This window comes from Macaca nemestrina, chromosome 19 (genome assembly GCF_043159975.1).
Source record: "Macaca nemestrina isolate mMacNem1 chromosome 19, mMacNem.hap1, whole genome shotgun sequence".
Lineage (NCBI taxonomy): Eukaryota > Metazoa > Chordata > Mammalia > Primates > Cercopithecidae > Macaca > Macaca nemestrina.
Genome location: NC_092143.1, coordinates 33,221,221 through 33,245,342, shown reverse-complemented (window position 1 = coordinate 33,245,342; position 24,122 = coordinate 33,221,221).

Sequence of the window (24,122 nt, the reverse complement as noted above, 5' to 3'; positions counted from 1 at the left end):
AACTTCTTTGTGTTCTGTGAAATCATCTCACAGAGTTACAGCTTTCCCCACAAGAAGTCTTTCGCTAAGACATTTATTGTGGAATTGGCAAAGTGATATTTGGAAGCGCATAGAGGGCTATGGTGAAAAAGGAAATATCCTCAGATGAAATCTGGAAAGAAGCTTTCTGAGAAACTGCTTCGTGTTCTGTTAATTCATCTCACAGAGTTACATCTGTATTTCGCGGATCTCTTTGCTAGCCTCATTTCTGTGGAATCTGAGAACAGATATTTCGGATCCCTTTGAAGACTATAGGGCCAAAGGAAATAAACTACGATAACAAAGAGAAAGAAACTTTCTGAGAAACTTCTTTGTGTTCTGTGAAATCATCTCACAGAGTTACAGCTTTCCCCACAAGAAGTCTTTCGCTAAGACAGTTCTTGTGGAATTGGCAAAGTGATATTTGGAAGCGCATAGAGGGCTATGGTGAAAAAGGAAATATCCTCAGATGAAATCTGGAAAGAAGCTTTCTGAGAAACTGCTTCGTGTTCTGTTAATTCATCTCACAGAGTTACATCTGTATTTCGCGGATCTCTTTGCTAGCCTTATTTCTGTGGAATCTGAGAACAGATATTTCGGATCCCTTTGAAGACTATAGGGCCAAAGGATATAAACTCCGATAACAATGAGAAAGAAGCTTTCTGAGAAACTTCTTTGTGTTCTGTGAAATCATCTCACAGAGTTACAGCTTTCCCCGCAAAAGCCTTTCGCTAAGACAGTTCTTGTTGAATTGGCAAAGTGATATTTTGAAGCCCGTAGAGGGCAATGGTGAAAAAGGAAATATCCTCAGATGAAATCTGGAAAGAAGCTTTTTGAGAAACTGCTTAGTGTTCTGTTAATTCATCTCACAGAGTTACATCTGTATTTCGTGGATCTCTTTGCTAGCCTTATTTCTGTGGAATCTGAGAAGAGATATTTCGGATCCCTTTGAAGACTATAGGGCCAAAGGATATAAACTCCGATAACAACGAGAAAGAAGCTTTCTGAGAAACTTCTTGGTGTTCTGTGAAATCATCTCACAGAGTTACAGCTTTCCTCACAAGAAGTCTTTCGCTAAGACATTTATTGTGGAATTGGCAAAGTGATATTTGGAAGCGCATAGAGGGCTATGGTGAAAAAGGAAATATCCTCAGATGAAATCTGGAAAGAAGCTTTCTGAGAAACTGCTTAGTGTTCTGTTAATTCATCTCACAGAGTTACATCTGTATTTCGTGGATCTCTTTGCTAGCCTTATTTCTGTGGAATCTGAGAAGAGATATTTCGGATCCCTTTGAAGACTATAGGGCCAAAGGATATAAACTCCGATAACAACGAGAAAGAAGCATTCTGAGAAACTTCTTTGTGTTCTGTGAAATCATCTCACAGAGTTACAGCTTTCCCCTCAAGAAGCCTTTCACTAAGACAGTTCTTGTGGAATTGGCAAAGTGATATTTGGAAGCCCATAGAGGGCAATGGTGAAAAAGGAAATATCCTCAGATAAAATCTGGAAAGAAGCTTTCTGAGAAACTGCTTAGTGTTCTGTTAATTCATCTCACAGAGTTACATCTGTATTTCGTGGATCTCTTTGCTAGCCTTATTTCTGTGGAATCTGAGAACAGATATTTCGGATCCCTTTAAAGATTATAGGGCCAAAGGAAATAAACTCCGATAACAAAGAGAAAGAAACTTTCTGAGAAACTTCTTTGTGTTCTGTGAACTCATCTCACAGAGTTACAGCTTTCCCCACAAGAAGTCGTTCGCTAAGACATTTATTATGGAATTGCCAAAGTGATATTTGGAAGCGCATAGAGAGCTATGGTGAAAAAGGAAATATCCTCAGATGAAATCTGGAAAGAAGCTTTCTGAGAAACTGCTTAGTGTTCTGTTAATTCATCTCACAGAGTTACATCTGTATTTCGTGGATCTCTTTGCTAGCCTTATTTCTGTGGAATCTGAGAACAGATATTTCGGATCCCTTTGAAGACTATAGGGCCAAAGGATATAAACTCCGATAACAATGAGAAAGAAGCTTTCTGAGTAATTTGTTTGTGTTCTGTTAAATCATCTCACAGAGTTACAGCTTTCCCCTCAAGAAGCCTTTCGCTAAGACAGTTCTTGTGGAATTGGCAAAGTGATATTTGGAAGCCCATAGAGGGCAATGGTGAAAAAGGAAATATCCTCAGATGAAATCTGGAAAGAAGCTTTCTGAGAAACTGCTTAGTGTTCTGTTAATACATCTCACAGAGTTACATCTGTATTTCGTGGATCTCTTTGCTAGCCTTATTTCTGTGGAATCTGAGAACAGATATTTCGGATCCCTTTGAAGACTATAGGGCCAAAGGATATAAACTCCGATAACAACGAGAAAGAAGCTTTCTGAGAAACTTCTTTGTGTTCTGTGAAATCATCTCACAGAGTTACAGCTTTCCCCTCAAGAAGCCTTTCGCTAAGACAGTTCTTGTGGAATTGGCAAAGTGATATTTGGAAGCCCATAGAGGGCAATGGTGAAAAAGGAAATATCCTCAGATGAAATCTGGAAAGAAGCTTTCTGAGAAACTGCTTAGTGTTCTGTTAATTCATCTCACAGAGTTACATCTGTATTTCGTGGATCTCTTTGCTAGCCTTATTTCTGTGGAATCTGAGAAGAGATATTTCGGATCCCTTTGATGAATATAGGGCCAAAGGAAATAAACTCCGATAAGAAAGAGAAGGAAGCTTTCTGAGAAACTTCTTTGTGTTCTGTGAAATCATCTCACAGAGTTACAGCTTTCCCCTCAAGAAGCCTTTCGCTAAGACAGTTCTTGAGAAATTGGCAAAGTGATATTTGGAAGCCCATAGAGGGCTATGGTGAAAAAGGAAATATCCTCAGATGAAATCTGGAAAGAAGCTTTTTGAGAAACTGCTTAGTGTTCTGTTAATTCATCTCACAGAGTTACATCTGTATTTCGTGGATCTCTTTGCTAGCCTTATTTCTGTGGAATCTGAGAAGAGATATTTCGGATACCTTTGAAGACTATAGGGCCAAAGGATATAAACTCCGATAACAACGAGAAAGAAGCTTTCTGAGAAACTTCTTTGTGTTCTGTGAAATCATCTCACAGAGTTACAGCTTTCCCCACAAGAAGTCTTTCGCTAAGACATTTATTGTGGAATTGGCAAAGTGATATTTGGAAGCGCATAGAGGGCTATGGTGAAAAAGGAAATATCCTCAGATGAAATCTGGAAAGAAGCTTTCTGAGAAACTGCTTAGTGTTCTGTTAATTCATCTCACAGAGTTACATCTGTATTTCGTGGATCTCTTTGCTAGCCTTATTTCTGTGGAATCTGAGAAGAGATATTTCGGATCCCTTTGAAGACTATAGGGCCAAAGTATATAAACTCCGAAAACAACGAGAAAGAAGCTTTCTGAGAAACTTCTTTGTGTTCTGTGAAATCATCTCACAGAGTTACAGCTTTGCCCACAAGAAGTCTTTCGCTAAGACATTTATTGTGGAATTGGCAAAGTGATATTTGGAAGCGCATAGAGGGCTGTGGTGAAAAAGGAAATATCCTCAGATGAAATCTGGAAAGAAGCTTTCTGAGAAACTGCTTAGTGTTCTGTTAATTCATCTCACAGAGTTACATCTGTATTTCGCGGATCTCTTTGCTAGCCTATTTCTATGGAATCTGAGAACAGATATTTCGGATCCCTTTAAAGACTATAGGGCCAAAGGAAATAAACTACGATAACAAAGAGAAAGAAACTTTCTGAGAAACTTCTCTGTGTTCTGTGAAATCATCTCACAGAGTTACAGCTTTCCCCACAAGAAGTCTTTCGCTAAGACATTTATTGTGGAATTGGCAAAGTGATATTTGGAAGCGCATAGAGGGCTATGGTGGAAAAGGAAATATCCTCAGATGAAATCTGGAAAGAAGCTTTCTGAGAAACTGCTTAGTGTTCTGTTAATTCATCTCACAGAGTTACATCTGTATTTCGCGGATCTCTTTGCTAGCCTTATTTCTGTGGAATCTGAGAACAGATATTTCGGATCCCTTTGAAGACTTTAGGGCCAAAGGATATAAACTCCGATAACAATGAGAAGGAAGCTTTCTGAGAAACTTCTTTGTGTTCTGTGAAATCATCTCACAGAGTTACAGCTTTCCCCTCAAGAAGCCTTTCGCTAAGACAGTTCTTGTTGAATTGGCAAAATGATATTTGGAAGCCCATAGAGGGCAATGGTGAAAAAGGAAATATCCTCAGATGAAATCTGGAAAGAAGCTTTCTGAGAAACTGCTTAGTGTTCTGTTAATTCATCTCACAGAGTTACATCTGTATTTCGTGGATCTCTTTGGTAGCCTTATTTCTGTGGAATCTGAGAAGAGATATTTTGGATCCATTTGATGAATATAGGGCCAAAGGAAATAAACTCCGATAAGAAAGAGAATGAAGCTTTCTGAGAAACTTCTTTGTGTTCTGTGAAATCATCTCACAGAGTTACAGCTTTCCCCTCAAGAAGCCTTCCGCTAAGACAGTTCTTGTGGAACAGGCAAAGTGATATTTGGAAGCCCATAGAGGGCTATGGTGAAAAAGGAAATATCCTCAGATGAAATCTGGAAAGAAGCTTTCTGAGAAACTGCTTAGTGTTCTGTTAATTCACCTCACAGAGTTACATCTGTATTTCGTGGATCTCTTTGCTAGCCTTATTTCTGTGGAATCTGAGAAGAGATATTTCGGATCCCTTTGAAGACTATAGGGCCAAAGGATATAAACTCCGATAACAACGAGAAAGAATCTTTCTGAGAAACTTCTTTGTGTTCTGTGAAATCATCTCACAGAGTTACAGCTTTCCCCACAAGAAGTCTTTCGCTAAGACATTTATTGTGGAATTGGCAAAGTGATATTTGGAAGCGCATAGAGGGCTATGTTGAAAAAGGAAATATCCTCAGATGAAATCTGGAAAGAAGCTTTCTGAGAAACTGCTTAGTGTTCTGTTAATTCATCTCACAGAGTTACATCTGTATTTCGTGGATCTCTTTGCTAGCCTTATTTCTGTGGAATCTGAGAAGAGATATTTCGGATCCCTTTGAAGACTATAGGGCCGAAGGATATAAACTCCGATAACAACGAGAAAGAAGCTTTCTGAGAAACTTCTTTGTGTTCTCTGAAATCATCTCAGAGAGTTACAGCTTTCCCCACAAGAAGTCTTTCGCTAAGACATTTATTGTGGAATTGGCAAAGTGATATTTGGAAGCGCATAGAGGGCTATGGTGAAAAAGGAAATATCCTCAGATGAAATCTGGAAAGAAGCTTTCTGAGAAACTGCTTAGTGTTCTGTTAATTCATCTCACTGAGTTACATCTGTATTTCGCGGATCTCTTTGCTAGCCTTATTTCTGTGGAATCTGAGAACAGATATTTCGGATCCCTTTAAAGACTATAGGGCCAAAGGAAATAAACTACGATAACAAAGAGAAAGAAACTTTCTGAGAAACTTCTTTGTGTTCTGTGAAATCATCTCACAGAGTTACAGCTTTCCCCACAACAAGTCTTTCGCTAAGTCATTTATTGTGGAATTGGCAAAGTGATATTTGGAAGCGCATAGAGGGCTATGGTGAAAAAGGAAATATCCTCAGATGAAATCTGGAAAGAAGCTTTCTGAGAAACTGCTTCGTGTTCTGTTAATTCATCTCATAGAGTTACATCTGTATTTCGCGGATCTCTTTGCTAGCCTTATTTCTGTGGAATCTGAGAAGAGATATTTCGGATCCCTTTGAAGTCTCTAGGGCCAAAGGATATAAACTCCGATAATAATGAGAAAGAAGCTTTCTGAGAAACTTCTTTGTGTTCTGTGAAATCATCTCACAGAGTTACAGCTTTCCCCTCAAGAAGCCTTTCGCTAAGACAGTTCTTGTTGAATTGGCAAAGTGATATTTTGAAGCCCATAGAGGGCAATGGTGAAAAAGGAAATATCCTCAGATGAAATCTGGAAAGAAGGTTTCTGAGAAACTGCTTAGTGTTCTGTTAATTCATCTCACAGAGTTACATCTGTATTTCGTGGATCTCTTTGCTAGCCTTATTTCTGTGGAATCTGAGAAGAGATATTTCGGATCCCTTTGGTGAATATAGGGCCAAAGGAAATAAACTCCGATAAGAAAGAGAAGGAAGCTTTCTGAGAAACTTCTTTGTGTTCTGTGAAATCATCTCACAGAGTTAGAGCTTTCCCCTCAAGAAGCCTTTCGCTAAGACAGTTCTTGTGGAATAGGCAAAGTGATATTTGGAAGCCCATAGAGGGCTATGGTGAAAAAGGAAATATCCTCAGATGAAATCTGGAAAGAAGCTTTCTGAGAAACTGCTTAGTGTTGTGTTAATTCATCTCACAGAGTTACATCTGTATTTCGTGGATCTCTTTGCTAGCCTTATTTCTGTGGAATCTGAGAAGAGATATTTCGGATCCCTTTGAAGACTATAGGGCCAAAGGATATAAACTCCGATAACTACGAGAAAGAATCTTTCTGAGAAACTTCTTTGTGTTCTGTGAAATCATCTCACAGAGTTACAGCTTTCCCCACAAGAAGTCTTTCGCTAAGACATTTATTGTGGAATTGGCAAAGTGATATTTGGAAGCGCATAGAGGGCTATGGTGAAAAAGGAAATATCCTCAGATGAAATCTGGAAAGAAGCTTTCTGAGAAACTGCTTAGTGTTCTGTTAATTCAACTCACAGAGTTACATCTGTATTTCGCGGATCTCTTTGCTAGCCTTATTTCTGTGGAATCTGAGAACAGATATTTCGGATCCCTTTAAAGACTATAGGGCCAAAGGAAATAAACTACGATAACAAAGAGAAAGAAACTTTCTGAGAAACTTCTTTGTGTTCTGTGAAATCATCTCACAGAGTTACAGCTTTCCCCACAAGAAGTCTTTCGCTAAGACATTTATTGTGGAATTGGCAAAGTGGTATTTGGAAGCGCATAGAGGGCTATGGTGAAAAAGGAAATATCCTCAGATGAAATCTGGAAAGAAGCTTTCTGAGAAACTGCTTAGTGTTCTGTTAATTCAACTCACAGAGTTACATCTGTATTTCGCGGATCTCTTTGCTAGCCTTATTTCTGTGGAATCTGAGAACAGATATTTCGGATCCCTTTAAAGACTATAGGGCCAAAGGAAATAAACTACGATAACAAAGAGAAAGAAACTTTCTGAGAAACTTCTTTGTGTTCTGTGAAATCATCTCACAGAGTTACAGCTTTCCCCACAAGAAGTCTTTCGCTAAGACATTTATTGTGGAATTGGCAAAGTGGTATTTGGAAGCGCATAGAGGGCTATGGTGAAAAAGGAAATATCCTCAGATGAAATCTGGAAAGAAGCTTTCTGAGAAACTGCTTAGTGTTCTGTTAATTCATCTCACAGAGTTCCATCTGTATTTCGCGGATCTCTTTGCTAGCCTTGTTTCTGTGGAATCTGAGAACAGATATTTCGGATCCCTTTAAAGACTCTAGGGCCAAAGGAAATAAACTCCGATAACAAAGAGAAAGAAACTTTCTGAGAAACTTCTTTGTGTTCTGTGAAATCATCTCACAGAGTTACAGCTTTCCCCACAAGAAGTCTTTCGCTAAGACATTTATTGTGGAATTGGCAAAGTGATATTTGGAAGCGCATAGAGGGCTATGGTGAAAAAGGAAATATCCTCAGATGAAATCTGGAAAGAAGCTTTCTGAGAAACTGCTTAGTGTTCTGTTAATTCATCTCACAGTGTTACATCTGTATTTCTCGGATCTCTTTGCTAGCCTTATTTCTGTGGAATCTGAGAAGAGATATTTCGGATCCCTTTGAAGACTATAGGGCCAAAGGATATAAACTCCGATAACAACGAGAAAGAATCTTTCTGAGAAACTTCTTTGTGTTCTGTGAAATCATCTCACAGAGTTACAGCTTTCCCCACAAGAAGTCTTTCGCTAAGACATTTATTGTGGAATTGGCAAAGTGATATTTGGAAGCGCATAGAGGGCTATGGTGAAAAAGGAAATATCCTCAGATGAAATCTGGAAAGAAGCTTTCTGAGAAACTGCTTAGTGTTGTGTTAATTCATCTCACAGAGTTACATCTGTATTTCGTGGATCTCTTTGCTAGCCTTATTTCTGTGGAATCTGAGAAGAGATATTTCGGATCCCTTTGAAGACTATAGGGCCAAAGGATATAAACTCCGATAAGAACGAGAAAGAAGATTTCTGAGAAACTTCTTTGTGTTCTGTGAAATCATCTCACAGAGTTACAGCTTTCCCCACAAGAAGTCTTTCGCTAAGACATTTATTGTGGAATTGGCAAAGTGATATTTGGAAGCGCATAGAGGGCTATGGTGAAAAAGGAAATATCCTCAGATGAAATATGAAAAGAAGCTTTCTGAGAAACTGCTTAGTGTTCTGTTAATTCATCTCACAGAGTTACATCTGTATTTCGTGGATCTCCTTGCTAGCCTTATTTCTGTGGAATCTGAGAAGAGATATTTCGGATCCCTTTGAAGACTATAGGGCCAAAGGATATAAACTCCGATAACAACGAGAAAGAAGCTTTCTGAGAAACTTCTTTGTGTTCTGTGAAATCATCTCACAGAGTTACAGCTTTCCCCACAAGAAGTCTTTCGCTAAGACATTTATTGTGGAATTGGCAAAGTGATATTTGGAAGCGCATAGAGGGCTATGGTGAAAAAGGAAATATCCTCAGATGAAATCTGGAAAGAAGCTTTCTGAGAAACTGCTTAGTGTTCTGTTAATTCATCTCACAGAGTTACATCTGTATTTCTCGGATCTCTTTGCTAGCCTTATTTCTGTGGAATCTGAGAAGAGATATTTCGGATCCCTTTGAAGACTATAGGGCCAAAGGAAATAAACTCCGATAAGAAAGAGAAGGAAGCTTTCTGAGAAACTTCTTTGTGTTCTGTGAAATCATCTCACAGAGATACAGCTTTCCCCTCAAGAAGCCTTTCGCTAAGACAGTTCTTGTTGAATTGGCAAAGTGATATTTGGAAGCCCATAGAGGGCTATGGTGAAAAAGGAAATATCCTCAGATGAAATCTGGAAAGAAGCTTTCTGAGAAACTGCTTAGTGTTGTGTTAATTCATCTCACAGAGTTACATCTGTATTTCGTGGATCTCTTTGCTAGCCTTATTTCTGTGGAATCTGAGAAGAGATATTTCGGATCCCTTTGAAGACTATAGGGCCAAAGGATATAAACTCCGATAACTACGAGAGAGAATCTTTCTGAGAAACTTCTTTGTGTTCTGTGAAATCATCTCACAGAGTTACAGCTTTCCCCACAAGAAGTCTTTCGCTAAGACATTTATTGTGGAATTGGCAAAGTGATATTTGGAAGCGCTAAGAGGGCTATGGTGAAAAAGGAAATATCCTCAGATGAAATATGAAAAGAAGATTTCTGAGAAACTGCTTAGTGTTCTGTTAATTCATCTCACAGAGTTACATCTGTATTTCGTGGATCTCCTTGCTAGCCTTATTTCTGTGGAATCTGAGAAGAGATATTTCGGATCCCTTTGAAGACTATAGGGCCAAAGGAAATAAACTCCGATAACAAAGAGAAAGAATCTTTCTGAGAAACTTCTTTGTGTTCTGTGAAATCATCTCACAGAGTTACAGCTTTCCCCACAAGAAGTCTTTCGCTAAGACATTTATTGTGGAATTGGCAAAGTGATATTTGGAAGCGCATAGAGGGCTATGGTGAAAAAGGAAATATCCTCAGATGAAATCTGGAAAGAAGCTTTCTGAGAAACTGCTTAGTGTTCTGTTAATTCACCGCACAGAGTTACATCTGTATTTCGCGGATCTGTTTGCTAGCCTTATTTCTGTGGAATCTGAGAACAGATATTTCGGATCCCTTTAAAGACTATAGGGCCAAAGGAAATAAACTACGATAACAAAGAGAAAGAAACTTTCTGAGAAACTTCTTTGTGTTCTGTGAAATCATCTCACAGAGTTACAGCTTTCCCCACAAGAAGTCTTTCGCTAAGACATTTATTGTGGAATTGGCAAAGTGGTATTTGGAAGCGAATAGAGGGCTATGGTGAAAAAGGAAATATCCTCAGATGAAATCTGGAAAGAAGCTTTCTGAGAAACTGCTTAGTGTTCTGTTAATTCATCTCACAGAGTTACATCTGTATTTCGCGGATCTCTTTGCTAGCCTTGTTTCTGTGGAATCTGAGAACAGATATTTCGGATCCCTTTAAAGACTCTAAGGCCAAAGGAAATAAACTCCGATAACAAAGAGAAAGAAACTTTCTGAGAAACTACTTTGTGTTCTGTGAAATCATCTCACAGAGTTACAGCTTTCCCCACAAGAAGTCTTTCGCTAAGACATTTATTGTGGAATTGGCAAAGTGATATTTGGAAGCGCATAGAGGGCTATGGTGAAAAAGGAAATATCCTCAGATGAAATCTGGAAAGAAGCTTTCTGAGAAACTGCTTAGTGTTCTGTTAATTCATCTCACAGTGTTACATCTGTATTTCTCGGATCTCTTTGATAGCCTTATTTCTGTGGAATCTGAGAAGAGATATTTCGGATCCCTTTGAAGACTATAGGGCCAAAGGAAATAAACTCCGATAAGAAAGAGAAGGAAGCTTTCTGAGAAACTTCTTTGTGTTCTGTGAAATCATCTCACAGAGATACAGCTTTCCCCTCAAGAAGCCTTTCGCTAAGACAGTTCTTGTTGAATTGGCAAAGTGATATTTGGAAGCCCATAGAGGGCTATGGTGAAAAAGGAAATATCCTCAGATGAAATCTGGAAAGAAGCTTTCTGAGAAACTGCTTCGTGTTCTGTTAATTCATCTCACAGAGTTACATCTGTATTTCGTGGATCTCTTTGCTAGCCTTATTTCTCTGGAATCTGAGAAGAGATATTTCGGATCCCTTTAAAGACTATAGGGCCAAAGGAAATAAACTCCGATAACAAAGAGAAAGAAACTTTCTGAGAAACTTCTTTGTGTTCTGTGAAATCATCTCACAGAGTTACAGCTTTCCCCACAAGAAGTCATTCGCTAAGTCATTTATTGTGGAATTGGCAAAGTGATATTTGGAAGCGCATAGAGGGCTATGGTGAAAAAGGAAATATCCTCAGATGAAATCTGGAAAGAAGCTTTCTGAGAAACTGCTTAGTGTTCTGTTAATTCATCTCACAGAGTTACATCTGTATTTCGCGGATCTCTTTGCTAGCCTTATTTCTGTGGAATCTGAGAAGAGATATTTCGGATCCCTTTGAAGTCTCTAGGGCCAAAGGATATAAACTCCGATAACAATGAGAAAGAAGCTTTCTGAGAAACTTCTTTGTGTTCTGTGAAATCATCTCACAGAGTTACAGCTTTCCCCTCAAGAAGCCTTTCGCTAAGACAGTTCTTGTTGAATTGGCAAAGTGATATTTTGAAGCCCGTAGAGGGCAATGGTGAAAAAGGAAATATCCTCAGATGAAATCTGGAAAGAAGCTTTCTGATAAACTGCTTAGTGTTGTGTTAATTCATCTCACAGAGTTACATCTGTATTTCGTGGATCTCTTTGCTAGCCTTATTTCTGTGGAATCTGAGAAGAGATATTTCGGATCCCTTTGAAGAATATAGGGCCAAAGGATATAAACTCCGATAACTACGAGAAAGAATCTTTCTGAGAAACTTCTTTGTGTTCTGTGAAATCATCTCACAGAGTTACAGCTTTCCCCACAAGAAGTCTTTCGCTAAGACATTTATTGTGGAATTGGCAAAGTGATATTTGGAAGCGCTTAGAGGGCTATGGTGAAAAAGGAAATATCCTCAGATGAAATATGAAAAGAAGATTTCTGAGAAACTGCTTAGTGTTCTGTTAATTCATCTCACAGAGTTACATCTGTATTTCGCGGATCTCTTTGCTAGCCTTGTTTCTGTGGAATCTGAGAATAGATATTTCGGATCCCTTTAAAGACTCTAAGGCCAAAGGAAATAAACTCCGATAACAAAGAGAAAGAAACTTTCTGAGAAACTACTTTGTGTTCTGTGAAATCATCTCACAGAGTTACAGCTTTCCCCACAAGAAGTCTTTCGCTAAGACATTTATTGTGGAATTGGCAAAGTGATATTTGGAAGCGCATAGAGGGCTATGGTGAAAAAGGAAATATCCTCAGATGAAATCTGGAAAGAAGCTTTCTGAGAAACTGCTTAGTGTTCTGTTAATTCATCTCACAGAGTTACATCTGTATTTCGTGGATCTCTTTGCTAGCCTTATTTCTCTGGAATCTGAGAAGAGATATTTCGGATCCCTTTAAAGACTATAGGGCCAAAGGAAATAAACTCCGGTAACAAAGAGAAAGAAACTTTCTGAGAAACTTCTTTGTGTTCTGTGAAATCATCTCACAGAGTTACAGCTTTCCCCACAAGAAGTCTTTCGCTAAGACATTTATTGTGGAATTGGCAAAGTGATATTTGGAAGCGCATAGAGGGCTATGGTGAAAAAGGAAATATCCTCAGATGAAATCTGGAAAGAAGCTTTCTGAGAAACTGCTTAGTGTTCTGTTAATTCATCTCACAGAGTTACATCTGTATTTCGCGGATCTCTTTGCTAGCCTTATTTCTGTGGAATCTGAGAACAGATATTTCGGATCCCTTTGAAGACTATAGGGCCAAAGGATATAAACTCCGATAACAATGAGAAAGAAGCTTTCTGAGAAACTTCTTTGTGTTCTGTGAAATCATCTCACAGAGTTACAGCTTTCCCCGCAAGAAGCCTTTCGCTAAGACAGTTCTTGTTGAATTGGCAAAGTGATATTTTGAAGCCCGTAGAGGGCAATGGTGAAAAAGGAAATATCCTCAGATGAAATCTGGAAAGAAGCTTTCTGAGAAACTGCTTAGTGTTCTGTTAATTCATCTCACAGAGTTACATCTGTATTTCGTGGATCTCCTTGCTAGCCTTATTTCTGTGGAATCTGAGAAGAGATATTTCGGATCCCTTTGAAGACTATAGGGCCAAAGGATATAAACTCCGATAACAACGAGAAAGAAGCTTTCTGAGAAACTTCTTTGTGTTCTGTGAAATCATCTCACAGAGTTAAAGCTTTCCCCACAAGAAGTCTTTCGCTAAGACATTTATTGTGGAATTGGCAAAGTGATATTTGGAAGCGCATAGAGGGCTATGGTGAAAAAGGAAATATCCTCAGATGAAATCTGGAAAGAAGCTTTCTGAGAAACTGCTTAGAGTTCTGTTAATTCATCTCACAGAGTTACATCTGTATTTCGCGGATCTCTTTGCTAGCCTTATTTCTGTGGAATCTGAGAACAGATATTTCGGATCCCTTTAAAGACTAGAGGGCCAAAGGAAATAAACTCCGATAACAAAGAGAAAGAAACTTTCTGAGAAACTTCTTTGTGTTCTGTGAAATCATCTCACAGAGTTACAGCTTTCCCCACAAGAAGTCTTTCGCTAAGACATTTATTGTGGAATTGGCAAAGTGATATTTGGAAGCGCATAGAGGGCTATGGTGAAAAAGGAAATATCCTCAGATGAAATCTGGAAAGAAGCTTTCTGAGAAACTGCTTAGTGTTCTGTTAATTCATCTCACAGAGTTACATCTGTATTTCACGGATCTCTTTGCTAGCATTATTTCTGTGGAATCTGAGAACAGATATTTCCTATCCCTTTAAAGACTATAGGGCCAAAGGAAATAAACTCCGATAACAAAGAGAAAGAAACTTTCTGAGAAACTTCTTTGTGTTCTGTGAAATCATCTCACAGAGTTACAGCTTTCCCCACAAGAAGTCTTTCGCTAAGACATTTATTGTGGAATTGGCAAAGTGATATTTGGAAGCGCATAGAGGGCTATGGTGAAAAAGGAAATATCCTCAGATGAAATCTGCAAAGAAGCTTTCTGAGAAACTGCTTAGTGTTCTGTTAATTCATCTCACAGAGTTACATCTGTATTTCGCGGATCTCTTTGCTAGCCTTATTTCTGTGGAATCTGAGAACAGATATTTCGGATCCCTTTGAAGACTATAGGGCCAAAGGATATAAACTCCGATAACAATGAGAAAGAAGCCTTCTGAGAAACTTCTTTGTGTTCTGTGAAATCATCTCACAGAGTTACAGCTTACCCCTCAAGAAGCCTTTCGCTAAGACAGTTCTTGTTGAATTGGCAAAGTGATATTTTGAAGCCCATAGAGGGCAATGGTGAAAAAGGAAATATCCTCAGATGAAATCTGGAAAGAAGCTTTCTGAGAAACTGCTTAGTGTTCTGTTAATTCATCTCACAGAGTTACATCTGTATTTCACGGATCTCTTTGCTAGCATTATTTCTGTGGAATCTGAGAACAGATATTTCCTATCCCTTTAAAGACTATAGGGCCAAAGGAAATAAACTCCGATAACAAAGAGAAAGAAACTTTCTGAGAAACTTCTTTGTGTTCTGTGAAATCATCTCACAGAGTTACAGCTTTCCCCACAAGAAGTCTTTCGCTAAGACATTTATTGTGGAATTGGCAAAGTGATATTTGGAAGCGCATAGAGGGCTATGGTGAAAAAGGAAATATCCTCAGATGAAATCTGCAAAGAAGCTTTCTGAGAAACTGCTTAGTGTTCTGTTAATTCATCTCACAGAGTTACATCTGTATTTCGCGGATCTCTTTGCTAGCCTTATTTCTGTGGAATCTGAGAACAGATATTTCGGATCCCTTTGAAGACTATAGGGCCAAAGGATATAAACTCCGATAACAATGAGAAAGAAGCCTTCTGAGAAACTTCTTTGTGTTCTGTGAAATCATCTCACAGAGTTACAGCTTTCCCCTCAAGAAGCCTTTCGCTAAGACAGTTCTTGTTGAATTGGCAAAGTGATATTTTGAAGCCCATAGAGGGCAATGGTGAAAAAGGAAATATCCTCAGATGAAATCTGGAAAGAAGCTTTCTGAGAAACTGCTTCGTGTTCTGTTAATTCATCTCACAGAGTTACATCTGTATTTCGTGGCTCTCTTTGCTAGCCTTATTTCTGTGGAATCTGAGAACAGATATTTCGGATCCCTTTGAAGACTATAGGGCCAAAGGATATAAACTCCGATGACAACGAGAAAGAAGCTTTCTGAGAAACTTCTTTGTGTTCTGTGAAATCATCTCACAGAGTTACAGCTTTCCCCTCAAGAAGCCTTTCGCTAAGACAGTTCTTGTGGAATTGGCAATGTGATATTTGGAAGCCCATAGAGGGCAATGGTGAAAAAGGAAATATCCTCAGATGAAATCTGGAAAGAAGCTTTCTGAGAAACTGCTTAGTGTTCTGTTAATTCATCTCACAGAGTTACATCTGTATTTCGTGGATCTCTTTGCTAGCCTTATTTCTGTGGAATCTGAGAACAGATATTTCGGATCCCTTTAAAGACTATAGGGCCAAAGGAAATAAACTCCGATAACAAAGAGAAAGAAACTTTCTGAGAAACTTCTTTGTGTTCTGTGAAATCATCTCACAGAGTTACAGCTTTCCCCACAAGAAGTCTTTCTCTAAGACATTTATTGTGGAATTGGCAAAGTAATATTTGGAAGCGCATAGAGGGCTATGGTGAAAAAGGAAATATCCTCAGATGAAATCTGGAAAGAAGCTTTCTGAGAAACTGCTTAGTGTTCTGTTAATTCATCTCACAGAGTTACATCTGTATTTCGTGGATCTCTTTGCTAGCCTTATTTCTGTGCAATCTGAGAACAGATATTTCGGATCCCTTTAAAGACTATAGGGCCAAAGGAAATAAACTCTGATAACAAAGAGAAAGAAACTTTCTGAGAAACTTCTTTGTGTTCTGTGAAATCATCTCACAGAGTTACAGCTTTCCCCACAAGAAGTCGTTCGCTAAGACATTTATTATGGAATTGCCAAAGTGATATTTGGAAGTGCATAGAGAGCTATGGTGAAAAAGGAAATATCCTCAGATGAAATCTGGAAAGAAGCTTTCTGAGAAACTGCTTAGTGTTCTGTTACTTCATCTCACAGAGTTACATCTGTATTTCGTGGATCTCTTTGCTAGCCTTATTTCTGTGGAATCTGAGAACAGATATTTCGGATCCCTTTGAAGACTATAGGGCCAAAAGATATAAACTCCGATAACAATGAGAAAGAAGCTTTCTGAGAAATTTGTTTGTGTTCTGTGAAATCATCTCACAGAGTTACAGCTTTCCCCTCAAGAAGCCTTTCGCTAAGACAGTTCTTGTGGAATTGGCAAAGTGATATTTGGAAGCCCATAGAGGGCAATGGTGAAAAAGGAAATATCCTCAGATGAAATCTGGAAAGAAGCTTTCTGAGAAACTGCTTAGTGTTCTGTTAATTCATCTCACAGAGTTACATCTGTATTTCGTGGATCTCTTTGCTAGCCTTATTTCTGTGGAATCTGAGAAGAGATATTTCGGATCCCTTTGATGAATATAGGGCCAAAGGAAATAAACTCCGATAAGAAAGAGAAGGAAGCTTTCTGAGAAACTTCTTTGTGTTCTGTGAAATCATCTCACAGAGTTACAGCTTTCCCCTCAAGAAGCCTTTCGCTAAGACAGTTCTTGAGAAATTGGCAAAGTGATATTTGGAAGCCCATAGAGGGCTATGGTGAAAAAGGAAATATCCTCAGATGAAATCTGGAAAGAAGCTTTCTGAGAAACTGCTTAGTGTTCTGTTAATTCATCTCACAGAGTTACATCTGTATTTCGTGGATCTCTTTGCTAGCCTTATTTCTGTGGAATCTGAGAAGAGATATTTCAGATCCCTTTGAAGACTATAGGGCCAAAGGATATAAACTCCGATAACAACGAGAAAGAAGCTTTCTGAGAAACTTCTTTGTGTTCTGTGAAATCATCTCACAGAGTTACAGCTTTCCCCACAAGAAGTCTTTCGCTAAGACATTTATTGTGGAATTGGCAAAGTGATATTTGGAAGCGCATAGATGGCTATGGTGAAAAAGGAAATATCCTCAGATGAAATCTGGAAAGAAGCTTTCTGAGAAACTGCTTAGTGTTCTGTTAATTCATCTCACAGAGTTACATCTGTATTTTGTGGATCTCTTTGCTAGCCTTATTTCTGAGGAATCTGAGAACAGATATTTCGGATCCCTTTAAAGAGTATAGGGCCAAAGGAAATAAACTCCGATAACAAAGAGAAAGAAACTTTCTGAGAAACTTCTTTGTGTTCTGTGAAATCATCTCTCAGAGTTACAGCTTTCCCCACAAGAAGTCTTTCGCTAAGACATTTATTGTGGAATTGGCAAAGTGATATTTGGAAGCGCATAGAGGGCTATGGTAAAAAAGGAAATATCCTCAGATGAAATCTGGAAAGAAGCTTTCTGAGAAACTGCTTAGTGTTCTGTTAATTCATCTCACAGAGTTACATCTGTATTTCGCGGATCTCCTTGCTAGCCTTATTTCTGTGGAATCTGAGAACAGATATTTCGGATCCCTTTAAAGACTATAGGGCCAAAGGAAATAAACTCCGATAACAAAGAGAAAGAAACTTTCTGAGAAACTTCTTTGTGTTCTGTGAAATCATCTCACAGAGTTACAGCTTTCCCCACAAGAAATCTTTCGCTAAGACATTTATTGTGGAATTGGCAAAGTGATATTTGGAAGCGCATAGAGGGCTATGGTGAAAAAGGAAATATCCTCAGATGAAATCTGGAAAGAAGCTTTCTGAGAAACTGCTTAGTGTTCTGTTAATTCATCTCACAGAGTTACATCTGTATTTCGTGGATCTCTTTGCTAGCCTTATTTCTGTGGAATCTGAGAACAGATATTTCGGATCCCTTTGAAGACTATAGGGCCAAAGGATATAAACTCCGATAACAACGAGAAAGAAGCTTTCTGAGAAACTTCTTTGTGTTCTGTGAAATCATCTCACAGAGTTACAGCTTTCCCCTCAAGAAGTCTTTCGCTAAGACATTTATTGTGGAATTGGCAAAGTGATATTTGGAAGCGCATAGAGGGCTATGGTGAAAAAGGAAATATCCTCAGATGAAATCTGGAAAGAAGCTTTCTGAGAAACTGCTTAGAGTTCTGTTAATTAATCTCACAGAGTTACATCTGTATTTCGCGGATCTCTTTGCTAGCCTTATTTCTGTGGAATCTGAGAACAGATATTTCGGATCCCTTTGAAGACTATAGGGCCAAAGGATATAAACTCCGATAACAATGAGAAAGAAGCCTTCTGAGAAACTTCTTTGTGTTCCGTGAAATCATCTCACAGAGTTACAGCTTTCCCCTCAAGAAGCCTTTCGCTAAGACAGTTCTTGTTGAATTGGCAAAGTGATATTTTGAAGCCCATAGAGGGCAACGGTGAAAAAGGAAATATCCTCAGATGAAATCTGGAAAGAAGCTTTCTGAGAAACTGCTTCGTGTTCTGTTAATTCATCTCACAGAGTTACATCTGTATTTCGTGGCTCTCTTTGCTAGCCTTATTTCTGTGGAATCTGAGAACAGATATTTCGGATCCCTTTGAAGACTATAGGGCCAAAGGATATAAACTCCGATAACAACGAGAAAGAAGCTTTCTGAGAAACTTCTTTGTGTTCTGTGAAATCATCTCACAGAGTTACAGCTTTCCCCTCAAGAAGCCTTTCGCTAAGACTGTTCTTGTGAAATTGGCAAAGTGATATTTGGAAGCGCATAGAGGGCTATGGTGAAAAAGGAAATATCCTCAGATGAAATCTGGAAAGAAGCTTTCTGAGAAACTGCTTAGTGTTCTGTTAATTCATCTCACAGAGTTACATCTGTATTTCGTGGATCTCTTTGCTAGCCTTATTTCTGTGCAATCTGAGAACAGATATTTCGGATCCCTTTAAAGACTATAGGGCCAAAGGAAATAAACTCCGATAACAAAGAGAAAGAAACTTTCTGAGAAACTTCTTTGTGTTCTGTGAAATCATCTCACAGAGTTACAGCGTTCCCCACAAGAAGTCGTTCGCTAAGACATTTATTATGGAATTGCCAAAGTGATATTTGGAAGTGCATAGAGAGCTATGGTGAAAAAGGAAATATCCTCAGATGAAATCTGGAAAGAAGCTTTCTGAGAAACTGCTTAGTGTTCTGTTAATTCATCTCACAGAGTTACATCTGTATTTCGTGGATCTCTTTGCTAGCCTTATTTCTGTGGAATCTGAGAACCGATATTTCGGATCCCTTTGAAGACTATAGGGCCAAAGGATATAAACTCCGATAACAATGAGAAAGAAGCTTTCTGAGAAATTTGTTTGTGTTCTGTGAAATCATCTCACAGAGTTACAGCTTTCCCCTCAAGAAGCCTTTCGCTAAGACAGTTCTTGTGGAATTGGCAAAGTGATATTTGGAAGCCCATAGAGGGCAATGGTGAAAAAGGAAATATCCTCAGATGAAATCTGGAAAGAAGCTTTCTGAGAAACTGCTTAGTGTTCTGTTAATTCATCTCACAGAGTTACATCTGTATTTCGTGGATCTCTTTGCTAGCCTTATTTCTGTGGAATCTGAGAACAGATATTTCGGATCCCTTTGAAGACTATAGGGCCAAAGGATATAAACTCCGATAACAACGAGAAAGAAGCTTTCTGAGAAACTTCTTTGTGTTCTGTGAAATCATCTCACAGAGTTACAGCTTTCCCCTCAAGAAGCCTTTCGCTAAGACAGTTCTTGTGGAATTGGCAAAGTGATATTTGGAAGCCCATAGAGGGCAATGGTGAAAAAGGAAATATCCTCAGATTAAATCTGGAAAGAAGCTTTCTGAGAAACTGCTTAGTGTTCTGTTAATTCATCTCACAGAGTTACATCTGTATTTCGTGGATCTCTTTGATAGCCTTATTTCTGTGGAATCTGAGAAGAGATATTTCGGATCCCTTTGATGAATATAGGGCCAAAGGAAATAAACTCAGATAAGAAAGAGAAGGAAGCTTTCTGAGAAACTTCTTTGTGTTCTGTGAAATCATCTCACAGAGTTACAGCTTTCCCCTCAAGAAGCCTTTCGCTAAGACAGTTCTTGAGAAATTGGCAAAGTGATATTTGGAAGCCCATAGAGGGCTATGGTGAAAAAGGAAATATCCTCAGATGAAATCTGGAAAGAAGCTTTCTGAGAAACTGCTTAGTGTTCTGTTAATTCATCTCACAGAGTTACATCTGTATTTCGTGGATCTCTTTGCTAGCCTTATTTCTGTGGAATCTGAGAAGAGATATTTCGGATCCCTTTGAAGACTATAGGGCCAAAGGATATAAACTCCGATAACAACGAGAAAGAATCTTTCTGAGAAACTTCTTTGTGTTCTGTGAAATCATCTCACAGAGTTACAGCTTTCCCCACAAGAAGTCTTTCGCTAAGACATTTATTGTGGAATTGGCAAAGTGATATTTGGAAGCGCATAGAGGGCTATGGTGAAAAAGGAAATATCCTCAGATGAAATCTGGAAAGAAGCTTTCTGAGAAACTGCTTAGTGTTCTGTTAATTCATCTCACAGAGTTACATCTGTATTTCGTGGATCTCTTTGCTAGCCTTATTTCTGTGGAATCTGAGAAGAGATATTTCGGATCCCTTAGAAGACTATAGGGCCAAAGGATATAAACTCCGATAAGAACGAGAAAGAAGATTTCTGAGAAACTTCTTTGTGTTCTCTGAAATCATCTCACAGAGTTACAGCTTTCCCCACAAGAAGTCTTTCGCTAAGACATTTATTGTGGAATTGGCAAAGTGATATTTGGAAGCGCATAGAGGGCTATGGTGAAAAAGGAAATATCCTCAGATGAAATCTGGAAAGAAGCTTTCTGAGAAACTGCTTAGTGTTCTGTTAATTCATCTCACAGAGTTACATCTGTATTTCGCGGATCTCTTTGCTAGCCTTATTTCTGTGGAATCTGAGAACAGATATTTCGGATCCCTTTAAAGACTATAGGGCCAAAGGAAATAAACTCCGATAACAAAGAGAAAAAAACTTTCTGAGAAACTTCTTTGTGTTCTGTGAAATCATCTCACAGAGTTACAGCTTTCCCCACAAGAAGTCTTTCGCTAAGACATTTATTGTGGAATTGGTAAAGTGATATTTGGAAGCGCATAGAGGGCTATGGTGAAAAAGGAAATATCCTCAGATGAAATCTGGAAAGAAGCTTTCTGAGAAACTGCTTAGTGTTCTGTTAATTCATCTCACAGAGTTACATCTGTATTTCGCGGATCTCCTTGCTAGCCTTATTTCTGTGGAATCTGAGAACAGATATTTCGGATCCCTTTAAAGACTATAGGGCCAAAGGAAATAAACTCCGATAACAAAGAGAAAGAAACTTTCTGAGAAACTTCTTTGTGTTCTGTGAAATCATCTCACAGAGTTACAGCTTTCCCCACAAGAAGTTTTTCGCTAAGACATTTATTGTGGAATTGGCAAAGTGATATTTGGAAGCGCATAGAGGGCTATGGTGAAAAAGGAAATATCCTCAGATGAAATCTGGAAAGAAGCTTTCTGAGAAACTGCTTAGTGTTCTGTTAATTCATCTCACAGAGTTACATCTGTATTTCGTGGATCTCTTTGCTAGCCTTATTTCTGTGGAATCTGAGAACAGATATTTCGGATCCCTTTGAAGACTATAGGGCCAAAGGATATAAACTCCGATAACAACGAGAAAGAAGCTTTCTGAGAAACTTCTTTGTGTTCTGTGAAATCATCTCACAGAGTTACAGCTTTCCCCTCAAGAAGCCTTTCGCTAAGACAGTTCTTGTGGAATTGGCAAAGTGATATTTGGAAGCCCATAGAGGGCAATGGTGAAAAAGGAAATATCCTCAGATGAAATCTGGAAAGAAGCTTTCTGAGAAACTGCTTAGTGTTCTGTTAATTCATCTCACAGAGTTACATCTGTATTTCGTGGATCTCTTTGATAGCCTTATTTCTGTGGAATCTGAGAAGAGATATTTCGGATCCCTTTGATGAATATAGGGCCAAAGGAAATAAACTCAGATAAGAAAGAGAAGGAAGCTTTCTGAGAAACTTCTTTGTGTTCTGTGAAATCATCTCACAGAGTTACAGCTTTCCCCTCAAGAAGCCTTTCGCTAAGACAGTTCTTGAGAAATTGGCAAAGTGATATTTGGAAGCCCATAGAGGGCTATGGTGAAAAAGGAAATATCCTCAGATGAAATCTGGAAAGAAGCTTTCTGAGAAACTGCTTAGTGTTCTGTTAATTCATCTCACAGAGTTACATCTGTATTTCGTGGATCTCTTTGCTAGCCTTATTTCTGTGGAATCTGAGAAGAGATATTTCGGATCCCTTTGAAGACTATAGGGCCAAAGGATATAAACTCCGATAACAACGAGAAAGAATCTTTCTGAGAAACTTCTTTGTGTTCTGTGAAATCATCTCACAGAGTTACAGCTTTCCCCACAAGAAGTCTTTCGCTAAGACATTTATTGTGGAATTGGCAAAGTGATATTTGGAAGCGCATAGAGGGCTATGGTGAAAAAGGAAATATCCTCAGATGAAATCTGGAAAGAAGCTTTCTGAGAAACTGCTTAGTGTTCTGTTAATTCATCTCACAGAGTTACATCTGTATTTCGTGGATCTCTTTGCTAGCCTTATTTCTGTGGAATCTGAGAAGAGATATTTCGGATCCCTTAGAAGACTATAGGGCCAAAGGAAATAAACTCCGATAACAAAGAGAAAGAAACTTTCTGAGAAACTTCTTTGTGTTCTGTGAAATCATCTCACAGAGTTACAGCTTTCCCCACAAGAAGTCTTTCGCTAAGACATTTATTGTGGAATTGGCAAAGTGATATTTGGAAGCGCATAGAGGGCTATGGTGAAAAAGGAAATATCCTCAGATGAAATCTGGAAAGAAGCTTTCTGAGAAACTGCTTAGTGTTCTGTTAATTCATCTCACAGAGTTACATCTGTATTTCGTGGATCTCTTTGCTAGCCTTATTTCTGTGGAATCTGAGAACAGATATTTCGGATCCCTTTGAAGACTATAGGGCCAAAGGATATAAACTCCGATAACAACGAGAAAGAAGCTTTCTGAGAAACTTCTTTGTGTTCTGTGAAATCATCTCACAGAGTTACAGCTTTCCCCACAAGAAGTCTTTCGCTAAGACATTTATTGTGGAATTGGCAAAGTGATATTTGGAAGCGCATAGAGGGCTATGGTGAAAAAGGAAATATCCTCAGATGAAATCTGGAAAGAAGCTTTCTGAGAAACTGCTTAGAGTTCTGTTAATTCATCTCACAGAGTTACATCTGTATTTCGCGGATCTCTTTGCTAGCCTTATTTCTGTGGAATCTGAGAACAGATATTTCGGATCCCTTTAAAGACTATAGGGCCAAAGGAAATAAACTACGTTAACAAAGAGAAAGAAACTTTCTGAGAAACTTCTTTGTGTTCTGTGAAATCATCTCACAGAGTTACAGCTTTCCCCACAAGAAGTCTTTCGCTAAGACATTTATTGTGGAATTGGCAAAGTGATATTTGGAAGCGCATAGAGGGCTATGGTGAAAAAGGAAATATCCTCAGATGAAATCTGGAAAGAAGCTTTCTGAGAAACTGCTTAGTGTTCTGTTAATTCATCTCACAGAGTTACATCTGTATTTCGTGGATCTCTTTGCTAGCCTTATTTCTGTGGAATCTGAGAACAGATATTTCGGATCCCTTTAAAGACTATAGGGCCAAAGGAAATAAACTCCGATAACAAAGAGAAAGAATCTTTCTGAGAAACTTCTTTGTCTTCTGTGAAATCATCTCACAGAGTTACAGCTTTCCCCACAAGAAGTCTTTCGCTAAGACATTTATTGTGGAATTGGCAAAGTGATATTTGGAAGCGCATAGAGGGCTATTGTGAAAAAGGAAATATCCTCAGATGAAATCTGGAAAGAAGCTTTCTGAGAAACTGCTTAGTGTTCTGTTAATTCATCTCACAGAGTTACATCTGTATTTCGCGGATCTCTTTGCTAGCCTTATTTCTGTGGAATCTGAGAACAGATATTTCGGATCCCTTTGAAGACTATAGGGCCAAAGGATATAAACTCCGATAACAATGAGAAAGAAGCTTTCTGAGAAATTTCTTTGTGTTCTGTGAAATCATCTCACAGAGTTACAGCTTTCCCCTCAAGAAGCCTTTCGCTAAGACAGTTCTTGTTGAATTGGCAAAGTGATATTTTGAAGCCCATAGA